The sequence below is a fragment of the Glycine max genome, chromosome 10 (assembly GCF_000004515.6).
Source record: "Glycine max cultivar Williams 82 chromosome 10, Glycine_max_v4.0, whole genome shotgun sequence".
Taxonomy (NCBI): Eukaryota; Viridiplantae; Streptophyta; class Magnoliopsida; order Fabales; family Fabaceae; genus Glycine; species Glycine max.
The window spans coordinates 30855140-30863643 of record NC_038246.2 but is presented as its reverse complement, the minus strand read 5'-3'; the positions used below and the strand labels follow the sequence as shown (position 1 = coordinate 30863643).

Below are 8504 nucleotides of genomic sequence, written 5' to 3'. Positions count from 1 at the left end.
CATTTGCCCAGGGGAGAGAGGTTGCTTCTTGCAGTTCTGGTTGTTATTTTCCTTTTTTGCATTGTTATTCCTGTTTTCTCGTTTTTTTTCTTTTTCTGGGCTTGAGTTATACTTATCTGCTGTAAAGGAGTTGATCTCGTAGAAGTTCACCTATTTCCTTTAATATACTACCAGTTTCTATTACATTCCCTCATTGTTCCAATGTAGAGTTAAAATTACTGACACATCTTTGGTTTCTTTTTCTGTTTTTTTTTTAGGGGGGGGGGGGGTGGGGGGAGGCTAATTGGCAATGAAAGTTTATGCTCACTTTACAGGTTGTTAAATAATTGTTTCTTATGTTTTGGGATATCTTGGAAACTATGTATACAATAGAAGTAGGACATTGTAGACTAATTAGTGCTTTTCCTTATAATTTTTCTTACATAAGGACTGGTTTGATGGATATGAATTGGTGGAAGAGGCAGTGAAAACTTGGTTTTTTAATGCATGTCAGTCAATGCTGGGATTTATCTTGGCTACATTATTCAAGTTTTGAATTTTTTTTATCAATTTCTAAATATATGTGATTCCTATTATTCCAATCACAGGTTTCGCTTAGCAGCATTTTGTCTCAAGTTTAGCTGGAGGCTATTGTATGGTGTATTGGAATAGCTATAAGGGAGCTTCCTGCTGACTTTATCTCCAGGGCAGGTACATTTTAGCATTGTCGTTCCCTTACTCTAACAAAATAATTGTTAAGTTGATATAAATACTTTGATTTTAATCCTATACTATTGAGAGAATTGCTTACCATGGGATTTCATTCTATGTAGTATTTACTATTTGCACCTAGCTTGTGGTTTTACCTGCTTCATGAATATGATGGTGTCAAGGTCTATAACTTTTGTTATTTTCTTACTCCTCTATAGGTGGAAAAAAAAAGGAAAAACTAGCACATTTCCCAATAAATAATTTTTAACTAATTCTAACTATATTTATTAAATATTATTGATATATTTCTAAAGCATAAGGCCAATCCTCTATTGGTGGAAAATAATAAGAAAATTCCTGCACAGTTTCCAATAAATAAAAAATTGATTCTGACTATTGTTTATTAAATATTGTTGATATTTTTCTAAAGCAAAAGGTCAATCCCTGCATCTGAACTTTCTTTTTCATCATGGTTATCTGCATAATGCAGAAGTATAATTACCAAATAGGATAAGGGCCAACTTCGAAGATTATGTGTTAACTTTCAAAGTCCACAGGATTATACTATTTTTCATGTGATCTGGAAGTGATGCATGATGTTGCATAGTTTTTTAGAATGAATAAAACAGCCAATTTTGAGACTTAAATAATAATCATTTTTCAAACAACTACAATCCAACTTGAGTTACTAATAATGTCTTTGAATATCTGAGAATGTTTTCTTTGGTTGTAGGTAGTAGGTTGAGACAAAAAGTGAGGAAGTAAATTCTTGTTTGACAAGCATCAAAGTTGTTTGTAAGGACTCGTTGTCTTTCATTTGCCACTGCTCTGATCCCACTCGTACCTCTTGTTATTGACCATATTTGTCAGGTATGTATTTGTTTGACTCACATGAATGATAATTACATGATTATTTATATATCAATTTTGTGTTATATAAGCAATTATGTGCATTGTGAGTGAACCTTAGTTTCCCGTTTAAGATTCTATACAATGATTAATACGAAAAGTTTGCATTAATCGTTGTATGGAATCTTGAATTTTCTGTTTGAACAGTTTGAGAAGGCTCATTTTGTATAGTATATTAATACGTATATGTTAATTGTCTTTTCTTAAATTTGTTAAAATTTTGGTATACTTCATTTCACTTTGTTCTCCGAGTGCATAGTTGAATGTGGTGGATGAAGACATGCCACCACTTTCATCTCGTGTACTTGGGGACTTAAACGAAATGCTGCCAAAATTTCAACAAATTTATAAAAGACAATTAACATGTAGTATTCAAGGATTGTCTTGATTCTTTTCACCCATGGATGCAAACTTCTATGGTTCTAAATTCACTTGGTGTAAAGGCACCTTAAGAGAAAGACTTGAGAGATGTGTGGCAAATAAAAAGTGGCTTAAGAAATTTTGTTCTCCTCTATTGTGAATATCCATATTCCCTCTTCTGATCACTGTGGGATTATGGTGTAGGTCAATGATGGCACACTTTCTACAAAGAGACCCTACTTCAAATTTTTGGCTCCTTGGTTAAGTCACCCAAAGTTTGCTCTTCAGGTCTCTAATGCTTGGCAAAGCATTGACTCTTAGGAGGACATGGTGAGGCTTACTGATAATTTGAAGTTCTGGAATCACAACATTTTTGAAAACATATTAAAAAAGAAGATGAATATTCTTGCTAGAATATAGGGGGTTGATAAAGCTATTTTTGATGGTTAAGATCATAACAAGATGTATTTGAGGCAACATATATGGAATGAGCACTTATATTTGATGAACCAGGAAGAGGTCTCTAGGTATCAACTTGCTCAAGCTAAGTGGGTTAACCTTGGGGATAGGAACACCCATTTTTCCATAAGTCCTTCATTATCAGAAAATGAAGGAACATAATTGATGCTTTCAAGAATCAACAACAAATTTGGGTTTATGATGAAGATCAGATTCACATGATGGTCCTCAAACATTTTAAAAGTATTTTTACCTCTTGAAGTCCATGATGTTATGCTTCAAACTCAAAGCCTTTTTCTTAAGTTATCTGAAGATGATTTGGTGGTACTGAACAAGCCTTTTTCTATAATGGAGATCAAAGAGGCTCTCTTCTCCATGGGCAATTACAAGGCCTAGGTCTTGATGGATACCATCCGGTGTTCTTTAAATCTAATTGGGATATTTTATAGGTTTCTACTTTTAGCTTGCTGGCTAAGATCCACTTGCAACCCATCTTAGTCTAGAGCATTAATAAAACCCTTATTACACTTATTCCTAAGTGTGATAACCCTTATGATATTTCTCAATGCAAATTGATCTCTTTATGCAATGCATCTATAAGACTCTCACCAAAATTTTTGACAATTGTCTTAAGCATCTCATGCTCTCTTTGGTTGGACCTTTACAAACGAGTTTTGTTAAAGGGAGAAATTTTGTTGATAATTATGTTATTTTGCAAGAAATTGTCCACTCGTTTGGATCCATGAGGGGAGCAAATGGTTACGTGTTGCTTAAGCTCGATCATCAGAAGGCGTATGACAAAATCAAGTAGGATTTCATCAGAGATACTTTGCAGAGTATCGGTCTCCTTAGCTGGATTGTTGATGTTATCTTTGTTTATCTTTCAACCTCTTCGTTAGCTATTAATTAGAATGGGGACTGTTCATAATCCTTTTTTCCCTCAAGAAGGCTGAGACAGGGGAGGGGGACCCTTTGTCCCCCTATCTTTGTGTCCTTTATCTTGAAAGATTGGCGCTCATGATTGGTGATTTTTTGAATGATGAGAGCTGGAAATATTTTGTTTTTGGGCATAACAAAGATATTGAGGTATCTCACTTCTTCTTTGCAAATAAACTTATCTTGGTTGCTGAAGCTTCTCTTTTCTATTTTTTTACAAAAGTCTAAGGTGTACCAATTATTCAATTTATTTTGATCTTATTTTCTTCTCCTATGCTTTTAGAGAATTTTATCCATAAAGGACCTATGCTAACTAACTAGAGATCAATCTAAATTACACTTTTTAGAGTTATTATTATTATTATTATTATTATTAGCATAAAAACTAATAATTTTCAATAGTTAGATGTTTACCCTATTCCAACTAAATTATTATCCTCTAATACTCTGGACCAACTTGATAAGTGGTGTCAATTTCAAAATCCTAATTGAAATTTTCCTCCTTCCTATATCAAAGTTGAGATATACATGACCCCTACTCACTCGTGGAATTGCCCCAATCCCTTCAAGAAAAAGGTCAAAGATAAAATTATAACCAATGAAAACCAAAACTATAACACTCCTGATTATCGACTTCTCGGTGGCTCTCACACTAGGACACTTCACATGGTGGCACTTCACTCAACTTCTCGTTGGTCAGATCCCTTCACCGATCAAAACCCTCCGTAGGTAGCCTTTTTTGAGAACTCAAAATTTGTTACGACTACTATTAAGATCAATGATTGTCCCCATAAATCAACATGAGACTTTTTAGCGTGTTTTGTTTTTACTCACACGCTTTCCGGGAAACTTCTTAAAAGGTCACTCATCCCATAACTACTCAAAGTCAAGCATGCTTAACTATAGATTTCTTAAGTGATGGGCTACTGAAAAGTAGATGCATCTTGTTGGTATAGATAGTATCAATTAACTCATTTAACTCTTCCTCAATTGTACAATCTCATATATGCACAATCTTTGGATCCCTCTTATTCTAATGTGATTCGATTGAGGTGTTACATATGTGAGGGAGGTAGAGTCTCCAATAGCATCAAGAATTTGAAGTAGATTGCAGAAACTTAGATCAAGTTAATGCAGACATGGGAAGGTAGGTAAGGAAGGAACCAAACAACTAACTGAGTCTTTTTGTGCACTAGAAATCAACCAATGTATAGGCCACATCAAGAAGGATAATACTGAATGAGAATGAGACGAGCTTCACCCATACAACTCTTATTCAAATTCTCTACATCCCTTGCTTCATCTAATAAACAGATACTATTCAGTTTTGAACAGTCGGAGAGACTCAAACATTTAAGAGAATTAAGGGCTAATATGTTGTTAGGTAAGCTTACTAGATTTTTGTTGTCTTTCAAATTCAAAATAGTAAGTTTTTTTTAGAAGACCAATGGATGAATTGATCTGTGTGAGTTGTGTACATCCCCTAAGATTTAGCTGTTCAAGATTTAGGCCATCTCCAAAATATGGTAACTTGACAAGTTTTCTGCAGTTCTTCAAATTCACAAAAGTAAGTTTTCTTAGATGATCAATGGATGAATCAATATGCCTGAGCTATACACATCCATCAAGGTTTAGTTGCTCAAGGTTTAGGGCCTCTTCAAAATTTGGTGTCTCAATTAGATTTTTGGAGTAAGAGAGATTGACACATCTCAAATTGGGTAGACATTGCAACGAAGGGCCAATAGTAGAGACAAAATTAATAATGAGACTTCTACTTTCTTTTGTTACTTTAGTTAGTCAGACATAAAGGAAACAACATGAGAGAGCTTTTTTTTTTCATTTAAATAATAAAAAAAAACAGAGCATAAATAAAATTACAATTTACATTACCTTTTTGCCTTTCCATAGTTGATCGATGTTGCTATTAGGCAGAAATAACTCAACAAGTTTGTTTGGCTGAAAATTTGGTGGCAAACCTTTGAAAGTATATCCATGCCAAGTAAGATATAGTAATTAATTGGAAAGATGTTTGAAGCTTCTTGGAAAGTTCACATTCTGGGGTGAGAGAAACTTAAGGTGACTCAATTTTGATAGAGCATCAACTCTCATTTTCATGTCATGAAGCTCATTAAGTAGAGCAACCATTACTTCAAGATTTTTTGCTTCCTACAACATTGCAAAATTAAAAGAAAGTGTTGCATCTTTTGAAGTATTTATTGATTCTTGAAAAAAAGGAAAATTAAGATTTTGTACTCGGGCACTATTTTACCATATCCTCAAACATGACTTTGTATAGATCTAGGTAATCCCACAACCTAGTCCACTTTCCTAGGGCTAATTCTTCTTGAACAATACACCTGCCCAAATTTATCAATAAGAGATCCATCACAATCCACCTCTCCCTGATTGTTATGAGTGATTTATCAATAAGAACTTGTAGACCATATTCAAGATGAAATCCGTGAAAATTTAGAATTTTCTTCACATATTGCTCTTTATAATTGTTGAAGTAGCAAACAATATTTAGAAATATTTCCTTTTCTGTGTTATCCAGCACATCAAAACTTGTTCGCAACACATCCATAATACTTTTACTATTATTTTTTCTTAGCCTAGCCAATGCACTTCCCCATTGTGAGAAATTTTGGCCAAACAAAGATGGTCTCAATACTTCAATGGGCAATGGATTGCCTTGAGCATGTGATAGTACACCATATGTCAACACTAAATAATCACTCTGAGTATAATTAAGTTTGAAATCATTTTGGCAAAACAATTGAATAGAATCTTCGCGATTCAATAGTTGGACTAGGTAAATTGCACTGACTCCAAGTGTCTTCACTATGTGTTGATCCCTATAAATTATGATGATTATGCTCACTCCACTTAGGCATTGACGTAATAGTGTTTTACCACTCCCAATAAACATATTTAATTGTTCAACTTGATCGATATCAAAAACTGTAACTGCTGTTGCATTGTGTAGCCTAGTCCATAACTAACTTGTTGCCTCATAAACATCACAAATCTCTAGATTTTTACCATTCAAATAATTAGAAAGTAGTTGTTTTTGTACCCCTAATATATTAGAATCTTGATAAATTTTGCTTACATCAACAATATAACAATGAAAATCATATTGATGAGAGATTCTTTCATATAAAACATGAGCAAGAGTCGTCTTTCCTATTCCACCCATTCCACGTATTCCAATTCCAATAACTTGAAGATCATTAACTGACTCCAAACATAAAAGCCTTCTTAATTCTTCAACACAAGATTCCATCCCAACTAGATGATCATTAAGACTTGAAAATTTGGCAGTCAATATACTTTTTATGTTTTGAACAATGTCTCAATCTCTATATATAATGGCCTGAAAATGCAAAGAAAATAAAGAATGTCAAATCATCAACCATGAGAATGAAAACAGATTGTACATGTGTAAGACAGGATAATAATTTTTTTTCATTTTTAAATTTTAAACTAGTATTTTTATCAAACATGTATAAATTTGGACCTAATTTGCATGTTACCTCTCTCAACTCTAGTTTAAAAAGGGATATTGAATTCGAGAAAAACAGTGTGACTAAGAATTAAGAAATGAAGAAATAAGAAAGGATTACTTACTTATTCTAGGCATCCCAACCAGAGAGATTGGCCACTCGTGTGAGAGATGCCCTCCATCTTTGTACTTCCTCCATCTTCTTTGTGTCTTCTCTTAATCTTTTTTCGTGTTCAGCAAAGGCCATCCCATGACATTCACTATATTTTCGCACCTCTAATGGATCAACATCATAAAAAATAAGCAAAACAAGTCTTGGCGACATTTCAACGAAGTTGCCGATGTGTGCAAGTTCACTTAAGCACCAAGTTGAGGAAGCATAATTCTTTGAGAAGACCACAACAAAAAGGCGAGACCCCTCAATGGCTTGTTGCAACTTGGGTGCTATGGATTCGTATTTCTTAAGATGTGTGTCATCTTTGAAGGCATGAATACCATTTTTACAGAGAGCCCAAAAAAGAGAACCAATTATGTTAATTGAAGCGTGTGTCTCCACCACAAAAGCTAACAAAGACATCATATGTCCTGATCGTAGGAGATGAGGAAAAATTGTATCCGATGATGGTGTTTAGAAGTCATTGCGATTGCAATTTCAATTGTTGTGAAGAACAATGGTTTATGGATACAAAGAAAGAAAGTGTGGACAATGGTTTTTGGTTTAGGCGTTTTTTCTTGGCAGCTTCTCCTCCCATACGCACATTTTTGTTTTCCACTATCTCTCCTTTCTACAAAGCTAGTATATAACTATAAAAATACATGGAGACCCATTAAAATTACATAAAATGCTAGAGGACAATGGTTTGTGCTTTAGGCGCGTGCGTTTGTTTTTGTTGGCGACTTTTCCATTCTCTCCTTTCTGCGAAGCTAAGGTGTAGACACATTAAATAAGTGAATTATTTGGCATTGATTAGTTAGCAAGTAAAAGAAGAATTTTTTTATTAATATGGGTGAAATTTTTAATTTCCTGGAATCATATGTTGAGAAATTTAGTTTTCCATGTTTTGTATACATAAAAAAAACATTATTCCCATGAGAATCTAACTTCTAACTTTCTCGCCTAGAAAGTTTTAATAATATAAAAGACTATATTATCCTTTTCCAAATATAAATTATCTTCAATTAGGGTTCATCTTTATTAATAATTCCAATCTCCATCGTTGAACGTTGCACACTTATCTATGTGATTTTGTCTTTCTCGTCAATTATGTTCCAATTTCAATTGTTACTCATGGTCCAAGTTTTAATTCCAATACCCCAATTTGATAACGATTAGTTTATATGTCGTTCGTTAATAATTATTATTTTCAATTTCAATCGAAACCTCCAAGGATGTGTGTTATCAGCGCATCAGTGTTACACTTTTAAATGGACGAGTCCTTCATATGCATGATGACACAAAACCATTATTTCCTTTTATTTGGTTATGTACTCTCACAGTGTCAATTAAATCTAGCTAAATACATTAATTTCATCAACACAGAGTTGCGTGGTGTTATTGAGTGGTGTTTTAAGGTGATTTTATGTGATGGACAAAATTCGGGGAATGAATTCATAATGGTGGAAGTGGTTTTGAAAGGCTAACATG

The 8504-nt window shown here is 33.7% G+C and overlaps 1 long non-coding RNA gene across 1 annotated transcript; it reads right to left on the bottom strand.

Annotated features, from left to right (window-relative positions):
* Window positions 1-6370: 6370 nt before the first annotated feature.
* LOC106797884 (uncharacterized) lies at window positions 6371-7639 on the bottom strand. The gene is made up of 2 exons (XR_001387199.3): window positions 6985-7639; window positions 6371-6730 (listed from the first exon to the last, which is right to left on the bottom strand). It is a non-coding gene; the product is annotated as an uncharacterized lncRNA (long non-coding RNA).
* Window positions 7640-8504: the final 865 nt, after the last annotated feature.